The sequence below is a fragment of the Panicum virgatum genome, chromosome 9K (assembly GCF_016808335.1).
Source record: "Panicum virgatum strain AP13 chromosome 9K, P.virgatum_v5, whole genome shotgun sequence".
In the NCBI taxonomy this organism is placed as follows: domain Eukaryota; kingdom Viridiplantae; phylum Streptophyta; class Magnoliopsida; order Poales; family Poaceae; genus Panicum; species Panicum virgatum.
This window is the reverse complement of record NC_053144.1, coordinates 9,538,080-9,561,993: the sequence shown is the minus strand read 5'-3', so window position 1 is coordinate 9,561,993 and position 23,914 is coordinate 9,538,080. Positions and strand designations below refer to the sequence as shown.

At 47.5% G+C, this 23,914-nt stretch overlaps 1 long non-coding RNA gene across 1 annotated transcript; it reads left to right on the top strand.

Moving 5' to 3' along the window:
* Positions 1 to 287: 287 nt before the first annotated feature.
* Positions 288 to 1,371, top strand: LOC120649964. The gene is made up of 2 exons (XR_005665426.1): positions 288 to 399; positions 1,020 to 1,371. It is a non-coding gene; the product is annotated as an uncharacterized LOC120649964 (long non-coding RNA).
* The last annotated feature ends 22,543 nt before the right edge of the window (positions 1,372 to 23,914 follow it).

Below are 23,914 nucleotides of genomic sequence, written 5' to 3'. Positions count from 1 at the left end.
AGGCATTATGGGTTCACCTGTGCTAGCTAAAAGAAGAATGCACCAAGAGTTTGCCCACTTTAGAAATCAAAAGAGAGCTAGCAATACTCAAAAATCGGAACTTGATGCATATCTGGAAGATGAACATGTGAGAGATGATGAAAACTTTGAGATCTTGAGTTGGTGGAAGACAAATAAAGACAAGTATCCTATCCTATCAACCATGGCACGAGACTTCCTTGCAATTCCATTGAGCATTGTGTCTTCTGAGTCAGCATTTAGTTTGAGTGGTCGGATTCTTAGTGATAATCGGAGTTCAATGACACATGAAACCCTTGAAGCCCTTGTTTGTGTTAAGGATTGGTTGTATAAGCTCCCAGGCAATGAAGACTGCTCTCAGATTGTGGTTGACTAGCACAGGTTAGTACAATCGTTTACCAGCTTATTCTAAGTTTCTACTTGTGTTTTGTAAACAAAGCCATCAAAGACTGGAGCCAAATTTAGTTGTTGTAAGGAAATTTCTTGGCATATGGATGGTTATGATTATTCTTTGTTGGGAATTAGGACATCTGTAGGAGAGGTTCTTCCTGTTTTGTAAAATTATATTACCTCTTGAACGAATTCTTGGCTAGGAGGAGAATGCCGTCTTTTAACAGCTATAATTGTGTCATCCTGGAGCAAACCCTTGTATACCTGGTAGAGCTTGACCTGATGAACTACTTTCAGAAGAGTCTGAAGTTCTTCTGTGATGCCACAGGCAAAGTACAATTGCAACTATGACAATACCTAGTACTATCAAGCCTCCTACAGCACCTCCTAGAGCTGCTGCAAGAAGTCTTGACATCTAGTATGGGATATCCTCTCTCAGGATATTGAATGCATCCATGCATGCTTTCTCTCTGTTTATTTTATTTTGATTCTTCTCCTTGCTCTGCCTGATCTTAGTAGTTTGGCTCTGTTGTCCTGGGTAACTTCTTTTTCACATGTTCATAGCCTGGCTATTTGTTGCTTAATTACCACTTTCTATACATTTTCGCCAGGATATGGAGTACACCCCTTACGCAGCAAGTTCCTCTGTATCCCACATCTCGCTGCTCAAGGAAGTTCTTGGCTGGAGGTTTTGTCTTAATCATGTTTTGCCGTGTCGATAGCAGTATGTTGGAAGGTTATTGCGGATTAGGATGTAATGTTCAGCTCCAAGTCCGTTTGATTGACGATGCTCTGAATTCAGTACATCTAGATCCTGAATAATTTGATTCAAGACATGGTGGGACTCATGGACTCATGGTCATGGCACAATCTAAGATGTAAACGATGGCCAACGATGTAAACTGGACGATGACATGGATGGTCAGTATGCTTGCGTGGTAGACTGCCAAGAGAGGCTAGGAACTTTCTTTTTTTTTGCATTACCATTACTCACTACTTTGAAGGATCTACTGACAACGAAAGATGTTTTGCACAGCGTGGCCCCAAACTCTGCCTTCTCGCTTTATATGAACATAAATTTGTAACTGTTTTTTTTCTAATAAGTAGAACATTGTGGATGCAATCTGTTCCTGGCGACTAACCAAGTGGATCTAGCAAATAAAAAAAACACCATTTTTTTATTTTGATAATTATTTTATAATTATCCATGGCAATTCCACGGGAGTAGCTCCATGGCAACCCAAGACATGGTGGGTTGGGTTGGGTTGGGTTGGGAATAACTTAATTTGAAATGGGGTGGGGTGGAGTAAAAAAAACATATTTATTTTGGATTGGGGTGGGAATGGGTTGGATTCTTGCCCGTTAGCAGGGCTAACGTACAGGGACCACGCCGTTGTGGCCACCGGGGCGGCCGCCCGGCCGGGCCACCGGCCTCGGTCGTGCGACACCGCGGCGCGGCGTGGTAGGCCGTATGGGTGGATGGACATGGGTGGGGGGGGGGGGTGGTCTCGCGATTCGTCGTGCGCCTCTGCGGGCGCCCACGCAGCCGCCGAGAGGCGCCCGCCGGCAACAACGGCCATGCCATCCGCAACGGTTAGACGGTCAGTGGTGGTGGTGTCCCTGCGATGGCAGCGCGCAACGCTCGGTTGGGTGACTTTGGTCGGCCTGGGCACTTTGGCCGGCCGTCCGGCGTCTTCTGCGCAGGCACGTGCCGTCGGGTGCCGACGACCGGGTTGGTCGCTGTCGATTTCGACAGAGATATCGGTGCGTTTCTGTTTGTGACTGTGTGTGTGTGGCGAGGGGATAACATGGGCTACCGCTTACCAGCGCCGACGACCCAACGTTTCTGGCTTATTAGCACAAGTCGCCGCCACGTACCGGGAAAAAATCAAAGATTTCAATCGCGGGTAGCTTCAACCGTATACCGTTTGGTTTCACTCGCGCTACTCACGCTACAAAAGAATCTTACATGCATAAATTGCTAAATAATTTTTTTTTGCAAATTTTTTTCACGAATAAGTGTAATTTTTCGCGACGAATCTAATAATAGTAATTAATTGATGATTTGCTACAATAACCAACTTCTGATCGTACAGCCAAATGCTTCATTAAATTCGTCTCGCGAGTGCAGGAGTTGTGAAGTTAATTTTATAAACTACATTTATTCAATACTATTAATTATTGATTAAAATTTATGTTGCGTGTGCTACTGTACAAACCAAATAGGGCTGTTGCACTGGTTCAGAATCTGTCGCCGCTAGCAGCCTTTGGCGGTTTGGCCTGTAGCCTGTACTATACGTACACGTCGGCACGTCGCGCTCCCCGGAAGGCAGCCAGCAGCGTCGTCGCGAGTCGCGCGCGCGGAGCACGCGACGCCTGTGAGGCGGCCGGCGGTGTTCGCTAGCTGCTAGTCGATGATGGACGGGTGTCAGCCCCCGGCAGTGAGACCGGCGGCGCAGCGTGGCGCAACGGCGACCGGCCGGCAGAGACGCACCGGCCCCAAAACTAAAGTTGCTCCAGCCACTCTCAACGTTGGGAGCCATTCATCACATGCTAGTGGCGTGTCGTTATAGCTGAAGCCTCTCGATCCAAAGCACTGTGCGCTGCCCAGTGCCCGCGCTGATCGACTAGACCGGAGGATAAAAAAGGAGGGAATAGGGGTTCCCGGCTAGCTACCTTTGTCGCCTTATCCGGAAGTGGGAAGCTGCATGCTAGCGTAAAGCTGCAGAGTGACTGTTACCATCCTCCTTGCAAGGAAAACTACCCGTTCAAGCATCATCACGCCGCAATTTTTTTTGCTCCGGCTCCCGGCACGGCAGAACGACTCAAGTCTGAAAAGGGCGCTGCACGCACGCCGAACATTCCTATACGGATCAGGGTTTTATTTCCCAACCGGAAACCGGTTACCGCCGCCCTCCGGTACCGGTTTACCGGACCGGTTAGGCCGGTAACCGGTGGACACCGGTTGAATTCAAATCCAAATTCAAATAAATTCAAATTTTCCCGTGCAACCGGTTTCCGACCGGTTTACCAGCCGGTTTGACCGGTTTACCGGCCGGTTTTACCGGTTTACCGGTCGGTTTGACCGGTTTGAAATTCAAACGCTCCCGTGCAACCGGTTTACCGGCCGGTTTTACCGGTTTACCGACCGGTTTGACCGGTTTACCGGCCGGTTTGACCGGTTTGATCGGTGGGCCTTCATGGGCCGGCCCATTTTTTTTCTTTTTCTTTTTTGATTTAACTTTAAATTCCCACAAACTATACTAAATGAATGAATTTTTGAGAAAATTTGACACCATTAGATTCATCACACCTCAAAGTATTTTTAGGAATTTTTTGGGAATTTTTCATTTTTTGAATTCAAATTTAAAATTTGAATTTTGGCCGGTTGGGTACCGGCCGGAACCGGAACCGGACCGGACCGGATCGGTTCCCACCGGTTAGGTTAACCTTGATACGGATACGAACAGAGCGTTGTAGACGACGGTATGGTATACTTCTATTCTTTAGGCCTTACCCTGCTAATGGGTTGGAACCCGCACCATACCCAACCCCACCCAAAATTAACATATTTAGATACCCAACCCCACCCAACCCAATTAGTTAATTTCTCAACTCTAACCAACCCGCCCAATTATAAATGGGTAATCCATAAAAATCCATGGGTTCTACTATGCAGAGGAATTTAGTGGTTCTACACTTAATGTGGGGACCACATATGTCTAGCCACACTATTTTGCACATAGTATCTGTCAGTCATATTGATTCATCTCTAAAAATTTCAGTCAATTTCGATAAAATTTTATAGTGTGAACGCGAGATTTTAATTCTAGGGTCCGGCTCTTGATGTGGAGCCCACGTGTAGTTCTAGCCATGCTGCTTTGCACAGAGTAGCTGCCAGTCGTACTGAGTCATCTCCAACAAATTTCAGTCAATTTCGATAAAATTTTATAGTGTGAACGCGAGGTTTTAATTCCAGGGTCCGGCTCTTCATGTGGGGCCCACAGGTAGTTCTAGCCACACTGCTTTGCACAAAATAGCTGCCAGTCGTACTGAATCATCTCCAACAAAATTCAGTCAATTTCGATAAAATTTTCTGATATAAACACGTGGTTTTAATTTCAGAGTCCAGCTCTCACGTGGGACCCACATTTATATATAGTTATACTATTTTGTAAAAAAGTATCCATTTCAACCCACCCCAACCCGCCTCAACCCGCATTTATATAGAACCCGCCCCGACCCACCCCATTAACTAATACAACCCATTTAAACTCATCCAAACACACTCCATTTCAAAACCCACTCCATAAAACTCATTTCAACCCAACCCATTAACAGGCCTATTTAGACCTCGTATCGTACAGGCGTACGGTGCCTGTTCTGCCCTTGTTCTTGCGTGTGCGCGACATGCACTGTAGCGCAACCTGCCTGTCGAGTCGAGTCAATGCGCATAAAAGAATTGGAGGTCTGACCAAGCCGATGCGGCGATGCCAGAGCACAGCAGTTGCAGGTAGCAAATGGAAATGGTTCATTTTTTTTTATGTGGCCGTATAGGCATGTGGCCTAGAAATAGGTAAACAACACGTCCTCATCAAATCAAAACGTACTACACACTGCTATAAAAACTATCATTTGCACGGGTAAGAAAGCTCTAGTTAGTACCGGTTTATCAATCGGTACTGCTTCATCGGTGCTAAAGTGCACGCAGTTTAGTACCGGTCACTACAACCGATACTAAACGTGACAGTATAGTACCGGTCAGAAATCCAAACCGGTACTAAATAATTTTTTTGCGCAAAAAAAAAACAGGCTGCTTTTCCACTCCTCATCCTATCTTTCTGCTCTCTCGTTTCTCCGTTTCTCTTTCCACGACCTTCATCTTTCTCCTCTATGTTCTTCATCTGCTCTTCAAAGAACAGAGAAGAACAAAGGAAGAGAACTAAGAGCAGAAAAAGAAAAGCGAGGAGCCGGAAAAGCTTCGGTTGGATTACACCATTCTAAGCCAAAATTACAAAGTTCCAAGATTACAAAAAATTATACAATAGCAAACACTCAACAGAGAAAGATTATTCAACATTCTACTAGGAGCCCTGTTGACACAGAATCGCGCCAACACACTCGAATGCGCTAGAACGCGCGGACGATCGTCAAAACGATCAACACCCGCAAAATCCTGGGCAGACCGGTCTGATCGGTACCGCCGACCGGTCTGACCGGTACAAGCAGGAGCTCGCTGGAAACCTAGAACAGCGAGCTCGGGAGGGACCCCGTCGGAGCTCGTGATCGTAGGGTTGTTCTGAGGTCGGCAGGCCACTCAGAACGTCTTCAAACGTCGCCGGGACGAAGGAAGAAAGCAATCTATGGTTGGAAAAGGCTAGGGTTTGAGAGATAAAAGTAATGCGATTTTTGTATTGATTCGTTTGGGAATAACCTGAATCGGCCTTAGCCTTTATATTTATAGGCCGGGGAAGACGTACCCCTTCACGAGTACGATTACATGAGGACTATTTACAAAAACCCTAATTCTACTCGGACTGTACAGACCAGACCGGTCTGACCGGTCGGCCTGACCGGTCAGACCGGTCGACCTCAGCAGATGCCAAATTTGGCTGTCAACATATGCCCCCCCGCTTTTTGGTGAGTTTCACAAACCAAAAAGCAAGAACTATCTTGATGTACATGTTTTACACAAGGCATACAACTCTAAAAAATAAAACTAAGGGCGATATTCAATACCGGCCGTCTTCGTCTTCACGCACTTTGCCAAATGCTAGGATAGAATTTCTTCAAGTATCTCCCATTGATAGCCCTGGGTAGACGTTCACCTTGCACCGTCTCCATCATATACGAATTTCCGGAGATAACTTTGACAATCTTGTATGGACCCTCCCAACTTGGCGACCATTTGCCAAACTTGTTGCTTTTCATCTCAAGAGGAAAAATTGTCTTCCAAACCAGATCCCCAACCTGAAAAGATTTAAGTTTTACCTTTTTGTTGTAAGCTCTGGCCACCCGAAGCTTATCTTTCTCAATCTCCTTCAAAGCCTTCAAACGCTTATCGGTCACCTCATCAATATTATCCATAATCAAATCATGGTAATCAACAGCGGAGAGGTCATTTTGCTTTGCCAACCTATATGCGTCCAGATTTACCTCAACGGGTAAAACGGCCTCTTGACCATACACAAGCTCAAAAGGAGTAACCTTAGTAGAACCATGTCTAGATATACGATGAGCACATAATGCTTCGGATAACACTTCATGCCACTTCCTAGGATTTTCTTCTATTTCTTCTTAACAAGTTTGATCAAAATCTTATTACTAGACTCGGCCTGCCCATTGGCCTGAGCATAGTATGGAGAGGAATTGAGCAATTTAATTTTGTAAGATTCGGCAAGGGCACACACCTCTTTTGATATAAATGAAGTACCTTGATCCGTTGTCAAAGTTTGTGGAATGCCGAATCTATGAATAATATGCTCAGTAATAAACTCAATTACCTCTTTATGCGTCATATTCTTCAAAGGAACCGCTTCGGTCCATTTAGTGAAATAATCCGTAGCAACCAACACAAAGCGATGCCCCTTTGAAGATGGAGGATTAATTTGCCCAATGAAATCCAACCCCCAACCTCGGAACGGCCATGGTTTAATAATAGGATGCATCAACGCAGCAGGCACCAATTGCAAATCACCAAACCGCTGACATTCTTCACATCCTTTATAGTACTTGAAACAATCGGATAGCATGGTGGGCCAATAAAAACTGGCTCTTCTAAGTAACCACTTCATCTTAGGAGCCGATTGATGAGTACCACAAATACCATCATGAACCTCATCCATAGCAATCCGGGCCTGATCCGAGTCTAAACATTTGAGGAGCAAATCTTCGGTAGTTCGATGGTAAAGTTCATGGTCGATTAAAACATACTTAAAAGTCAAACGCCGAATATTTCTCTCTGCACCACGACCAGGATCTCTCAAATACGATATAAGAGGGACCCTCCAATCCTGAGCTTCGGCCGAAACAACTGAATCAACTTTCTTGGCCGAATCAGAATCAGCAGCCGCATCACCGGTCAGACCGGTCTCTGGACCGGTCAGACCGGTCTGGGCGGTCAGACCGGTTTCGCTGACCGGTCGGACCGGTGCGTCCAGCACCAGACACTCCGCTTTCGTTTGCATCGGCTTGCGAATGTTGAAATATTTTTTCGTAACATTATAACCAGATGCTTGTTGCGCCAGAGCATTTGCCTTTTCATTTTCCTCCCTCGGAATATGCTTGATAATAAATTCATCGAAAGAGAAAACAATATCGAGGCATTTATCAAGATATGCATTTAGAGAACCATTATAACACTGGCATACCTTAGATACTTGCTGCACCACCAAAAGGAAATCTCCAAAGGCTTCAACATGTTTCACGCCCATGGATTGCAAGAATTCCAAGCCAAATAGAAGAGCCTCATATTCAACTTGATTATTTGTACACTCTTCTTCCAATCGGTTTGAAAATTCAAAAATAGCACCATTCGGAGAAATAAGAACAGCACCAATCCCTTGACCATCATCACAAACCGATCCATCAAAGTATAATTTCCACGGTGTGCAAGTAATATAGCCGACTTCTAAATCATGCTTGTCATTAATCCGATGCTCAACAATAAAATCCGCTACAATTTGGCCTCTCATAGATTTTAAAGGATCACAAGCCAAATCATACTCAACCAAAGCATAAGCCCACTTACCGATTCTACCACTCAAAATCGGTTTCTGTAACATATGTTTGATCACATCGGTTTGACATACTACTATGCAAGTACTAGATAATAGATAATGTCTCAACTTGGTACAAGCATAATAAAGAGACAAACACAACTTCTCAATAAATGTATACATTGTCTCCGCATCAATAAGTCGTCGGCTTAAATATGTAACAATATATTCCTTCCCTTCGGTCTCTTGAGTCAAAACAGCTCCAATACCTTTGTCTTCAGCAGCCACATAAAGTCTGAAAGGCACTCCTCTCCTAGGCGCTTTGAGTATGGGTGGTGAAGACAAATAAATCTTGATCTTCTCAAATGCTTCTTGCTGTTTTGCCCCCCAAGTAAATTCGGTTTCATCTTTTAACCGAAGAATAGGAGTAAAAGCATCAATCTTCCCGGACAAGTTAGATATAAATCTTCTCAAGAATCTTTCTTGCATGTAGGGGCTTCAACCTTCTTCATGGCTTCAACTCTCTTAGGATCAATCTCTATTCCCTTCTCATGAATAATGAAGCCAAGAAACTTTCCAGCCGATACACCAAAAGCACATTTGAGTGGATTCATCTTTAAACCATACCGGTGCATCCTTTCAAGTGCAAGTCTCAAATCGGCTAAATGATGATCTAAACCGGCCGATTTAATGACAATATCATCAATGTACACTTCCAAGATGACACCAATCAAATCATGAAAGATTAAATTCATAGCCCTTTGATAAGTAGCACCCGCATTTTTCAAACCGAAAGTCATAACCACCCACTCAAACAAACCGACAAATCCTAGACATCTAAAGGCCGTTTTAGATATATCTTCTTCGACCATAAATATTTGATTGTAACCGGCGTTACCATCAAGAAAACTAATGATACGATGTCCGGAAGCCTCATTAATCAACATATCGGCTATAGGCATAGGATATTCATCCTTGGGAGTAGCTTTATTAAGATCTCTAAAATCAATGCATACTCTGATTTTTCCCGAATCCTTTTTCTCAACGGGCACAATATTAGAGATCCAATCAGCATAACGACAAGACCGAATAAATCCAGCATCAAGTAAATGATTAATTTCAGTTTTAATTCGGTCATAAATAATGGGATTGAAACGCCTAACCGGTTGTTTATAAGGTCTAAAACCGGCTTTAATTGGCAAACGATGCTCAACAAGATCACGACTCAAACCAGGCATTTCATGATACTCCCAAGCAAAACAATCAATATATTCCTTTAATAAATTAACCAAATCGGCTTTATATTCAACCGATAAATTTTTGTTTACAAAAGTCGGCCTAGGAATAGTTCCATCACCAATATCTACCTTCTCTAAAGGATCAGCCGATGTAAACCCTTGGCCCAACTTATCTAGATCACCAGAATCTTCAATGGCTTCACACATATTGTTCGTACGCGCCCGATATTGATCTAGCCTCTGCTGCAGTCATTCTGCGTTAGACCGGTCTGACCGGTCGGGGTGTCCGGTCTGATCGGTAGGCCTTGTGCGCCAAATGGGACAGGACCGGTCTGACCGGTCGGCACTGGCGGTCTAACTGGTCACCTCTGGAATTTCTATTGTACTCATCTGATTTACATTAAATGATTTAGCCGATTATTCATCGGCTTTAGCACAGCAGAACCAAAGCCATCCTTAGTGCAACTGATCAAATCATAACCGGACAGATCCACACCCGATAAACACTTGACGTTGTCGTGTGCACTAATTGAATCCGAATCGGCTAAAGCAACAAAGGATGAAGTGTCCCCATGGACCATCTCAACCTCATCGCCGATCCACTGAACAAGAAACTGATGCAAGGTAGAAGGAACACACTGATTTGCATGAATCCAATCCCTCCCAAGAATCAAACTGTAATTACCTTGCACTTCCGCGACGAAGAAAGCTGTAGCAAGCATCTTACTTCCAATGGTGAGCTCCATGGAAGCAACTCCTTTGGCGCTAAGGGGCTCGTTCCCTCCAACACCACTGACGGTCATGTTCGTCTTGATCAGGTCTTCGTCTTGGCCACCGAGCTTCTTGTATAGCGAGTAGGGCATAAGATTTACAATGGCCCCACCATCTATTAGCATGTGAGTCACTGGCTTCCCGTTGATGTGTCCCCTCATATAAAGAGCCTTCAAATGATTGTCCTTTTCGCTTGGCTTCTGGAACACAGCTTCACGTGGCCCGAATTGAAGATGAGCCAAATCCTCCTCCGGAACCACGAAGTAATCCGAAGATAAGTGCACCACATTGATCTCCATATTGGTGCGCTCTGGAGACACTTCGTAGTCTACAAATTCCTCGTCTTCAGTTGTTAGAGGAACTGTTGGGGCCTCATCAACAAAAGGAACTGAAACGGGCGGCACCGATTCGGCTATTGCCTCTACACTGGGCTCGACCGGTCTGACCGGTTGGTCAGAGCGGTCTGACCGGCCCTCATGACCGGTCTGACCGGTCGGTTGTGGCGGTCCGACCGGTCTGTCTGGCTGGTCAGCTGCCTTAGCTTTCCATACCTTATTTTGAGGAAACATAGGCCTGTATCTGTTGAATTCCTCATCCCTCATCTTCTCCTTCTCCTGTTCCTTCTTTTCTTTGTTGCGGAGGCGCTGCAATTTCCTTTTTTGAGTATGAGTTAATCCCGAAGGGCACCATCTAGGCTGATGGTACTTGTCCGCTATGCTTTTGCTGCTACCAGCCTCATGATCATTGGCCATGACCGGCTTTTGCAAAGGAACGTCAACCGATGCATCTATATGCATCGGTTTCTTGCCCGTATCTCTTATGGGCACTTCGATTTCACCGATTTGAATAACATCGGCTTTGGGCTTTTCTGAATCAACCACGGTCTTCTGCTCCCCTCTCCTTTCTTTGACGCGATACTCAAACCTTGGAACAGGAGCTTGACCCGGCTTCTGATGAGACCGGTCTGACCGGTCAGTGTGTACCGGTCTGACCGGTGCAACCTGCTGCCCTGGACCGGATTGGCGTGGTCCCAATCGGTCATGCACTGGCATCCTGGAGCTTTCCCCTTGATAATGTGGAATATAAGGCATCGGGAAACACTGCATCCATATCCTCCCATGCTCCCATGCCGGACTTGTTGCATTTGAAGCCGGTGGCATCCATGGCATGGTAGCATACATCTTCTGAGGAGGATATAACGTGACAACATCACCTCTGCGCCTGCTGGATTCCCTCCTTGGGGACGCTGGACGATCTTGACGTGGCGGTGAACGCGGTCTCTTTTTTAACGGCCGATCGTTTTGATCGGCCTTTGTATACTTGTTCAACAACTGGTTGAAGGTGGGCTTTTGATTAGCAGTTCTTCCCTGCACCTTCACTTCGTTGGTCTTCCAAGTACCCACTTCCGGACGTTTCGGCTTGAAGGTCTGAGGACGGTCACCAGGGCGGTCTGACGGGTCGGACCGGTTTGACCGGTAGTAGACACCGGGCTGACCGGTCGTGCCTGATCAGCGGACCGATTTTCTGGTGGAGAGCTCCCTTGCCCCCCGAATCTGGGATTCTTGACAATGATCTTCAGAGTACTCTTCCCATCATCAGTTTTTTCTTTGATAACTTCTCGGGCAAGGATCTTGTCACTTGTGTTCATCGGTCTTGGATCACCGATGACAACATGCTTTCCCTTGGCTCCTTCGGCTTGTTCCGGCCGAATGAGCACCTTTTGATTGTTCAATTCCAGTGTATGAACAGGGAAAGGAGCTTTGTCAATCTGCATCTCAGAAAGTACTAATCGTCCTTCATTAATGGCCGATTGCACCTGTCGACGAAAAACATTACAATCATTAGTAGCATGAGATGTAGAATTATGCCACTTACAATATGCATGTCATTTATGCTCGTCGGGAGATGGAATAGCATGCGATAATCAGATATTACCATTCTTAAGCAATTCATCAAAAATCCGATCACACTTAGAAACATCAAAAGTAAACTTCGGCTCCTCCTGCCGATTCTTTTGAATCGGCTTGAGAGACAGAACCGAACCGGGTTTGGCCTTTGATGGCCAAACAAATTCGGCGGCATATACTTCCTTACTATCATCGTCCGAACCATCCGAATCATGATCAAGAATGTGTGTGTTGGACCGATGAGGCTTGAAAGTATCTTTGGTATTTTTAAGTTTAAATTCTAAACCCATGACTTTGACTTGCAAGAAATTAATGGTATGATATTCAAAGCCCTCAAGTTTCCCTTTCAAATAAGAACGTAAACCATTAAATGCCAAATCCGCCAAATCTTTTTCAGAAATTGTCAAACTAAAACACCGATTTTTAATCTCTTTAAATCTTTTGAAATAATCCGAAGAAGATTCATCACGTCCTTGCCTAATCAATGCTAAATCCAATAATTTCGCTTCGGTTTCTCCACTAAAGAAGTGATCATGAAATTTACGCTCCAATTGAGCCCAATTGCGAATAGAGTTAGGAGCAAGTGAAGAAAACCAAGAGAAAGTTGTTCCAGTCAAAGATAAAGAAAATAAACGCACACGTAAAGCATCATTAAAACTAGCTTCCCCTAACTGCAATACATATTGACTAACGTGTTCCCAAGTTGTACGAGAATCATCACCATTAAATTTAGTAAACTCAGGAATACGCCAACTAGCAGGAAAATGAGTAAAATCAAACTCAACGGGATAAGGTTTTTGATATAAACGTGTAGTACCCATATCGACCCCGAGCTTATTCTTAATCGCATTTGCCAGATCCTCTTTGAACTTAAGAAGATCAGCTTGATAGTGCTGGCTGGTATAGAACTCAGAAAACCGATGTGCATTAGGATTTCCATGCGCCATCGTCTGTAACGAAGTTGGGATCGGTCCTTGATTAGGTCCAGATCCCTGTGATCCTCCCGCTACAGTAGTAGTGCGGGGCGGTGTATAAAGTGACAATTCATTAGTTCGGCTAGGGGCAGCCGAACCTGGGATTGTCTCGAGAGACGTCGGGGACGGCACTGAGTAACCGGTCTGACCGGTCTGGTAACCGGTCTGACTGGTCGTACCGGTCTGTGGGACCGGTCCGACCGGTGCTGTGTGCACGGTCGATGGTGGCGGGGTTTGCCCAGAAAACGAGTTCGGTGGCATACCATAAAGTGGTTCAGATGTGAACTCAGGGGTAGCCGAACTCGGATCTGATGAGTTAGGATCTGACATAGGTTGTTTACCTTTAAGCGCATCAACATCACTACTCAATTTAACTAACATGTCACCTGTGGCAGCTTGTGCAGCAATAATCTTCTGATCCATTAAAGATGACATCCTATCAAACATATCAGATGGAGAAAGGCTTACATTGGGAATCTCTTCAATCTTATCCTGGTTAAGCTTGAGAGACGGCAGCACGAACTCCTCCACCCTTTTGATGAGGCCACCACGATCCTTCTTGAAGCCCTTCAAGAATTGTGCCTTGACGTGCTCCTCCACAAGAAGGTAGGCCTTGCGTTCCTCCTCGGTGAGCTCCTCCATAGTAGCCGTGATGATATTGTCTTTGTTGATTTCTGAAGAGCCCATCTTCTTCAGGGAGTAGATCAGATCGGTTTTAAAACCAGATTAATCTTTCCCCAGCGGAGTCGCCAAAAAGTTTGTTGACACAGAATCGCGCCAACACACTCGAATGCGCTAGAACGCGCGGACGATCGTCAAAACGATCAACACCCGCGAAATCCTGGGCAGACTGGTCTGACCGGTACCGCCGACCGGTCTGACCGGTACAAGCAGGGGCTCGCTGGAAACCTAGAACAGCGAGCTCGGGAGGGACCCCGTCGGAGCTCGTGATCGTAGGGTTGTTCTGAGGTCGGCAGGCCACTCAGAACGTCTTCAAACGTCGCCGGGACGAAGGAAGAAAGCAATCTAGGGTTGGAAAAGGCTAGGGTTTGAGAGATAAAAGTAATGCGATTTTTGTATTGATTCGATTAGGAATAACCTCAATCGGCCTTAGCCTTTATATTTATAGGCCGGGGAAGACATACCCCTTCACGAGTAGGATTACATGAGGACTCTTTACAAAAACTCTAATTCTACTCGGACTGTACAGTCCAGACCGGTCTGATCGGTCGACCTCAACAGATGCCAAATTTGGCTGTCAACAAGCCCGTTTAGTTCCCAAAAATTTTCACGCGCTACAGTAGCTTGCAATGTTTAACCACTAATTTGGAGTATTAATGGTGGATAAGTGACAAAACCATTCCATAACCCCCGGGTGAAATTACGAGACGAATCTAATGAATCTAATTATGCAATGATTAGACAATATTGTGCTACAGTAACCAACCTCTAATGATAGATTAATTAGCCTTAATAGATTCGCCTCGCGATTTTCCGTCCATCCGTGTAATTAGTTTTATAATTAATCTATATTTAATACTCCCAATTAGTGGTTAAATGGCCTCAAAAATTTTTGCCCCAAAAATTTTTAGGAACTAAACGGCCCCTAGATTCAACATTCTATTGAAAATGAAAAAAAATAGACACGACACAGCTTGACAACTCGCCTACACGAAACCTGCTGGCCGCCGCTTGTGCACGCCTGAAGCCACGGCTGCCGCCCGCCAGCGCCGCTGCTGGGGCTGGGCCGTGTTTGCACGTGGGGAGCAGGCCACCGGGGGGCCGCGCCCGCTGGAGCCGCCGCCGTGGCAGGGCCGCGCCCATGCGCGCGAAGCTCGCCGCCGGCACTGCGCGCGCCCGCCCGCGCAAGGCTCTACCGCCGCCAGCGCGTGCCGCCACGACCGCCGGGGCATGCCTGCTGCTCGGGGCGAGCTTGCTACTCGGGGGGCTCGCTGCTCGCCGGGGGGCCGCGCCCGCTGGATCCGCCGCCGCGGCTGGGCTGCGCCCACGCGCGCAGGTCGCCGCCGGCACCGTGCGCACCCGCCCGCGTGAGGCGCCGCCGCCGCCAGCGCGTGCCGCCACGACTGCTGGGGCATGCCTGCTGCTCGGGGGGCTCGCCGGTGCCGCCAGGAGCTTGCCGCCCGCCTGGTCAAAGAGAGGAGAGAGAGTTAGAGATAAGAGAAGCCGAAAGAAAGAAGAGAGGACGAGAGAGAGAAAAAGATAAGATTGAGAAGGAAGGGAAGAGTCCATGGACATAAAGACGAGACGTGAGCGTAGCCGTTTACTACCGGGTGCCGACCCTAGCCGGTACTAAATGTTGCATTGCCTGCCCGGTACTAAAATGTAACATTTAGTACTGGTTATTTTCTTGGCCCGGTACTAAAATGTCTCTAGGAGTTTTCAAATTTGTAGCCGGTACTAAGATGGCTACGCAGCAACTTTAGTACCGAACTACAGGTTAACCGGTACTAACATGTAGGGATGAATGTAAAGTTTTCTAGTACTCCACTACTACTGCTATGGCTGTGTTTAGTTCCAAAATTTCTCTCTCCAAACTTCACTATTCACCTATCAGATCAAATATTTTGCTTCATGCATGGAGCATTAAATATAGATAAATAAAAAAACTAATTGCATAGTTTTGATGTACACGACGAGACGAATTTTTTGAGCCTAGTTAGGTCATGGTAGGACAACAATTACCACAAATAAACGAAAAGTGCTACAGTATGCTACAGTGTCCGATGTGACTCTCTTTACCACCATTTTACGTATCTAAACACAGCCTATATTCGGGATGCCCCGTTGTTTATAATAGAGTACCCTTTATAATAGTATATGAAGCTGCAACAACGCTCCCGTAACCGTAACACGGCACTGTGCTACCAGTATATATATGAGTATATAAATATAATAAATGTTTGGTCTCTCAACTCTTCGGCGCTTCTGGACTCCCTCCAACAGCTGATGGGTCACGGCGTTCCAACCGATGGCTTCGTGTTCGCAGCTAGTGCGTGAACGGGTTGGCCGGCCGTCGTCAAGGACATTTCGTCGTTTCACTTGCTGGTTGCTGGGGTTTTGCTCGCATGAGGAACGCAAGAACATTATCCCGGGAACAATGGATCTCTGATTAGCGTAGCGGTTTTTGCTTTTTCCATCTCGCCAGGAAACTTGGGGCATGGCAATATTGTCGGGTACACTAATCGGGGTACTAAGATCACTCTAAAAAAATGCAAAACACATGTTAAGCGACTGAGCCCACGAAGGCCCACGGTCTGCTTCCCATCCGGAAGAAAGTAAAGGACTCAAAGAAGCCCAGCGTACGGCCCATTCGTATCCCCCTCGAACCCGCGGAACGATCTCCGCCTTACTCGAGGGTCCCCGTCGAGACCCCTCAACTGCGCTCTGCATCTCCGCCTCGCTCGATGCCACCCCTCGGCACAAGGGACAAACGGCCCCGCCGTCCAACCGCCCGTCGTACGAAGGCATTGAAGACCAGCCACTCCACCACGGCACCCAGGACAGGCGGTGTCCGGCTGCCATTCCCACAGTGGATGTGACCGGGGTCCCATCCGCTGACTCCGGTCACCGCTCCGTCATCCCGGATGCTGTAGCAGCACTATGGGACATGCGACGCGGGACAAGACAGGCTCGGCACTGCTCCCGTTACTGTTCTGCCGACACCGACCAACCGGACCGGCCTCCCGCTGGGGAAGGGGTCCGGCGACGTCACGTATCCTTCAAGAGAGGGGCGCTCAGCACACACGGACGGAGTCCCGGACCTCCCCCCGTGAGGGGTCCAGGACCTCCACGTGTCCCCCGGACCTCCTAGTGTGCACGCCAGCACTCCGACCAGGGGGTCCGGGGCCGCCGCGCGCTCCGCTGCCGATGGTGCATGCAGGACCCAAGTTCGCGGGGCCCACTAAATGCCACTGCGCCGTATATAGGAGACCATACACCAACGACGACCACGCCACTTGCAGGGGCTGGCAGGACGACCGGCGCGATCTTCGCAGGATCAAGGACGATATCCAGGACAACTGCGCCGCCCGCCGCCATGCACCACAGTGTACTTCTGTTATCGCCATAAATTAACCCTCTAATTTATGGGCCGAAATCAAGATGGGCCTAAAGCAAAAGATGAGGAAGGCTTGTAAATCGGCTTCTGTGTGAGCGTCTGGGCCACATTGGCCGTGTATCTTTAGTTTAAGATTAGAGATAGAGCACGTCTGCACCCTCCTGATCGGGTATAGGTCAGGTGGCACGCCCGGTTTTCATACATCCTCCGGGCGCGTGACGGAAATTGCGGGCCGTCGACGAGGGAGCAGAGCCTCTAGCGCCCTAGCAACCTCCCGGCTTTTCGTGTTGCCCGTCGTTGCTCGCCGGTGGGTTTCGGTCGACAACAACTTCCTACAGTGTCCGACCACTATACCCCGCGATTCGGGGGAAGACGACGACTTCCACGCCCCCACTCAAGTGCGCCGCCCCTCCTTGTGACTATAAAAGGAGGAGGCAGGCTTCCTCTCGCCGGGCTGGCTTCTCTCTCTCTGAGGACGCTCAGACGCTTCCGGACGTGATCCATCTTCACTTACGCTCCAGCATACCTATTCACTGCGTTCAGCACTACTGAGCACTCATTTCAATCGACTCCACTTCTAGCAGAGACTTGGGAGCTTCCCTCCCTCTCTCGCCTCGCTTGTACCCCCTACTACAAGCCCTCCGGGTGCAAGATAATACAGTGCCCCGCGGCCGGAACCAGGATAAACCGTGCGTTACTGTGTTGTCTCTTGCATCATCATCTGGGACGAGGAAACACACATCATTTACTAGTTGGGATCCAGGCCCTCGGGTCGGGACACCGACAGTTGTCGTGCCAGGTAGGGGCGGCTGCGTGACATTTTCTCTCTTTTTCCCATTTGATCTCCAGGGGATGGCGGACAGATCCAACCCGTACCCCATGGGTGTTTCGGATCCGCTTCCAGCGGGACACATGATCCGGTTCGGGAGTCTCGAGTTTAGAGCAACCGGCAATGGTTACCTCATGCAGCTCCTCTCGCCCGGACGCAACCCCGTTACTCCGACTTCACCAGACCGGCGCGACAAGTCCGCGCGGAGCGGCGTCGCGCGGCATGCCACAACTCCCCCACGTGGGTCGAGGCTGGCATGTCACAACTCAGCATCATGGCCAACGGGGCCGCTGCTTCGCCATCACGTGCCTCATATACTGCAGCACCAGTGCCTCCCATGGGGGGCTCGACCTCGCCGTTGCCCTTCCCCTTCGGGATGCGCAACGCTGCCGCCTACGTCTCTTCAATCAGCACTAACTTCACCAAGCGTGAGGATCTGCTGGGTCATCATCTTCTGTTGATCCGCAGCCTCGTCGCGTCGTCTCCTGACGAATCCTACCCCGAGACGGCGAGCTCGATCGCCGATGATGTCAACTTCCTCATGAACAACTTCATGGCCGAGGAGGCCGAGGACTACTCCGGGGTTCGCGACCCCGACAATCTCCGCTCGTTCCAGTTGGCAACGCCTTACTGCCTCACCTTCTCTGAAGACTCCAGCGAGGGGGATTACGATCCTGCCTGGGAGTGCTTCATGGTCCAGCTCGCGGACGGGCAAGACGACAACGCCCCGGGTGACGACGGGAACGGCGGGGCAGACGCACAGGCGATCCAACCGGTGGTGCCGCCTGCAGCCCCTTCTTCTTCGTCAAGCTCGGCGGCATGACAAGCTCAGCTGGCGCAGCTCAAGGAGCTTCAAGCCAAGCTCGACGAGCAGCGTCAGCAAACCCAGGAGCTGCGCACCGCACTCGAGTAGCAGCGCACCGCGCGTGGTGCACATGCCCAGGCGGCGGGACGTGTTGCCCGGGAGCGCATCCTGGCCGACGACAACGTCGACAAGTCTCCGGAACTGAAGACGGCCGGCGAGAAGCTCGTCGCTGTGGCCTATCTACTCCAAGCTATGCCCGAGCCATCGACGCCTTCGGGCCGCAACCTGCACCGCAAGGCGCAGGAGCTCATCGAGCAAGCTACCGTGCAGCAGGCCAAGAGTTCCGCGTCTCGTATGCGCTCGAAAGCCCCGGAGCAGCCTGGTGGGACTGCGCACCAGGACCGCAAGGTATCAGTACACACACCACCAGCAGGGAAGGGCAAGGCAGCCGTAGCGCCCGGTAAGAAGGCACCCTCGGTGCACGAGCGCATCGGAAGAGTTCTGAAAGGATCTTGATCACGCGATGTCATAGCCTAGAGGGGGGTGAATAGGCGTTTCTTTCGAAAATTGGCGCTTAATCCCTGCTGGGACTGCCTGGACCGGTCAGACCGGTATACCAGACCGGTCTATGCAGGCAGATAGTCCAGTCAGCAGGAACAAGTCCCCTCTCGAGCTTGAACCTATAACAAACTTGGGATATGTGTCTTGCAGAGTATTTCTAACAATAGAAACAAGTCCCTACACACAAGTAGAGCACACCCAAGTAGATCAAACGGAAGCACAATTCAAACTCAAAACTATAAATGCAAGGTAAGTAAATCAAACCGAAATAGAGATGATGCAATGAAGACACGGTGATTTGTTTGACCGAAGTTCGGATTCACCACGTGCATCCACGTGTGAATCCTACTCTCCGTTGAGGAAGCTCGTAGTGACCCCATGGTCAAGCTATCTTCTCTTCTCCACTATATGACCATGCGCCCTCTTGGCACACGATCGAAGCCGCAACAAACTTGCCGCTGCTCACCACAACCTTGGGAGCTAGCCGGCGATGCCTAGCCGCCTTGGAGCCGATGCTCCAAGAGTAACAAATGCTTCAATCGAGTTGGCCGATGCAACCTCAAGTGCTCAAATCTTGGGATGTTTCTCTCTTGCTCAAATGACTCTCAAGGAATGGATTCACTCAACCCAACTCAAAGATTCACCTTGAATCAAGCAACTCTCACAAAGAGAAGTTGGGGAGGACTCTCCAAGTGCTCACAAGGCTCTCAAGATGTTCTGAAATGTTCTAGTATCAGCACCCACGAATGGGTGAAGTCATGAGGTATAAATACTCCTTCTCACAAAACTAGCCGTTGCCCTGTCAGTGTTAGACCGGTCAGACCGGTCCCCTAGACCGATCAGACCGGTCGGTTTTGAAAACTAGCCGTTGGAGGCTCACCCTGCTCGGACCGGTCAGACCGGTCCCTCTCTGTTTTCTGCAATTAGCTATCACTCCTTAGGCTAAACTCTCTAGGGACTGGTTTGAGCACTTTTGGTATTGTCTAAACCTACTGATGTTGCATCCCTCTTGATAGTACGGCATACCTATACTCAAGTGTACAAATGAAATATACAATTTCCACGATTACTTGAGCTTCTTCATAACATGATCATGCCGACTTTTCTTCGATCAATACCATGAGGGCATCAACATCTTCTTTCTTTTTAGCATACCCGCTTTGAGCTAGTGACTTTGAATCTTTGAATTGCATAGGAATGAAATCCACCTTGATTCACAAGTCACCTTCTTTTCTAGAATAATGACACTCTTCAACATAGAGCTCTCCATGACTCTAGGATCTCCGGCCTTTGACCCGTATCGGTTTCTTTGCTCCCCCCAAGCCGTCGCTTGCGTAGCCTCTTGAAACACGCCTCTCGGTCCTCTACCTTTATCCTAGCCGTCCATCTTGAACTCATATTGATTTGTGTCATGCATGAAATCTTCATTGTCAATTTGAATTCTCAATTTAATCTTATATGCAAGACTTCCAATTTGAAACATCATATATGTATCAACTCATGTCTCATTCTCTTTTGCCTTGCTTGCTTGCATCTCAAGTTAACATCCATTTATCCCATGTGACAAGATCTTCTATATTTGAGACTAGGCATAAGCATATCACATCTCATTCACAAAATCTTTACTTGTCACTTTGAATCCCATCATAGATCAAAACAAGTCTTCGCAAATATTAGAGCCTTTATATCAATCATGAATACTTTGCTCTATTTTCCTTTTCTTGTTTTGCTTGTCACATACACATTATACCAATGGGATAAACACGCTTGCTTGCAATACTTGAGCCATCTCTTTTAATACACATTTCATAATTAAATACCTGTTCATAATCTCATGCAAACAAGTTAGTCCTTTAATCGTGTTGTCAATCAATGCTCCAAAACCCACTAGGGCCTAGATGCTCTTTCAAACTCCCCCTTTTTGGTGATTGATGACAACCCGATTAAAGCTTACAAAAAAGATATTCAATAAAGCTTTTGAATTCTCAGATTTAGTTGGAGCTCCCCCTCAATATGTGCATATGAATGGAACTCAACTCAAATTGGCCTCACATGCCAAAATACACATATTGAGCACAAATGAGACTCCCCCTAAATCTCAGCATCCGTGGGGTGAAAAAGTGTATGTGTGCCTACACAAAAATTCTATACGTGATGCATATGACAGGATAACTCAATTTATCATAATGAAAAGAAAGTGTCTCTGTCTGGTGGCGACCGGTCAGACCGGTCTGCCCCAGACAGCCAGCCAAAAACATTACATCAAACAATTTGCATCACACTATCACAATATCACTTAGATAGAATGATTAAGTCTATTACACTCATTAACACACAATATAAATGTCCTCAAGTCCACAAACTAGATAAAGTATGAGATTATTACAAATTTCAGAGCTCCAAAGCACAGACCGGTCAGACCGGTCCATTAGACAGGTCAGACCGGTCTGTCTAAAATAGAAAGCAAAAACTCTGAATTTTCTCTCTTCTTCTCCTTCTTCAAGCTTTAGTCCTTGTTCTTCTCCCCCTTTGTCTTCTGCTACAGGCTTCTCTTCCTAAGCTTTAATCTTGTTCTTCTCCCCCTTTGTCATCCATCACCATAAAAGGGGCTGGGAGAAGAAACCAGGCTGCCCATCACTGTCCATTTCCTCCGTTTCCACCTAAAGAGGAATGATCATCCCAGTGGTGGCCAAACACAGCGTCGGATAAGCGAGTAGCAAGCTGATCTACCGCAGAAGGTCGAGATGACATATGAGAAAGTCCTCCTCCTCTAGAGAAATACTCTGGGTATGTGCCAAACACTCCTTCTCCAGGAGGTGGTGAAGGTGCATAAGAAGGACCACTGACATCCGGGTGGAAGATATGACCATACTGCTCAAAGTATCCGGAGTCCACATATCCTTGAACTCGGTCCTCAACTGATGGTATTACAGCCTCAGGAGGTGAAGGAGAAACGGGTGAGCGAGGCGGTTGTAGATTCAATGCATTATGCATCATCTTAACTGAATCTCTTTCTTTCTTACTAGCTCTCCATTGCCTCTGCTGCTCAACTTCTATATCTCTCTGGCTCTTACACATCCCCACAAACAAATTAATTAGCCTTTTAATGGGAGAGGTGGACTTCTCACGCCGAGAGGACGAGGGACCCTGCCCTGCCTGCCCAGACCGGTTAGACCGGTCTTGGGAACCGGTCAGACCGGTCCCAGCCTGAGCACCTGGTGCCTCCTGCTGATGGTGCTGCTGCCCATCCTCTTCTTCCTCAACTATATTATCCTCAGGCTCTGAGTATCTGTGAGGTGATGGCTCCCTTCTATGCTTGGGCATCTTAGGGCGGAAAGACTCATGTTTTACATCGGTTTGATACTTAGTCTTTGTCGCCTTTTCAATTAATTCCATCAAGTATGGCGCATATGCACAGATCTTCAATGGGTTTTTTGAGATATATTTGATTTCCTCCCATATATAATCAGCCACACTGAATTCTTCTCCATTTGGCCCAAAGCATGCCAGCAAGTTCTTTGCATGAAGTGATATATCTGATGGGTTGCCACCTCTCTGAGATATGGTGTTTCTAAGCAACCGATTTATGATGGAATAAAAGGTGTAGAGTCCAGTTGCTTTCCCTGCATTTCCTGTCTCACTCCTAGGATACATGAATTTCATGTCCTCATTCGAGAGAACCGCCTGATTATGAATCTTGGGCCTGTTTGCATCATGCCTATCAAGTCCAAGCACACGAATGAACTGAGCAAATGTGGCTCTATAGTAGTTTCCCTCAGTCATCCAGAACATGGCCCTATCGTCTTTCAGATATCCAAAATGCACAGTGGTATAAAACTGGGCAATGACTTCCTTGTTCCAATCCTTCTGAAATACCATGAGATCCTTGACATGTTTGCTCTCACATGCATCTATGATTTCCTGGAATAAAGGGTCATTGGCCTTCTCCATGCTCCTCCAATCAACACACTGTGCCTCAATGGCAGTTTTTCTGTCCCTCAGAATAACTGACTCATAGAAGTCCTGCTGGAATAGGGTGTGAAATCTAGGATCAGCTGAATTCTTTGGCTCGGGATAGGGATCAATACTTCTCCACCTTTTCACCTCCCTTGTCATTCCCTTTCCATAATAATCAACACATTTCCTGGAGCCAAGTCTGATAGGTCTTTGTATAATAGGATAGGTGAGATTCTCTTCCCTGTATTTTTCCTCTTCTTCTTCATCATCTCCAGCAGTTTCTTCTTCTTCCTCACTGCTGTTTTCTTCTGCTTGAGCTTTCCCACTCCTTTGCTCAACCCTATAAGGGGAGTCCTCCACATCATCCTCATCACTAGAGGTGTGCTCTCTTTCCTCCACTATGTCATCAATAGTTGTTGTTGCTGATCTCTTTTTCTCCCTAGGCCTCAACTCTCTGCCGATGATCACATTGGTGCCACTAGAACCGCTCTCATCTTGATTTGCACCGCCACTATCAAATCTGCGCTTTGTTCTCCTCTCACGCCCCACTGCCATTGCAGATCCTGGGTCCAAAAATATGGATTAGAAAGATATGAGACCACAGGAATAGATTGGCATTGGATTGATGAAAGTTTAGGGACCAATTTGCAGCAATTGGGTCTGTTCTG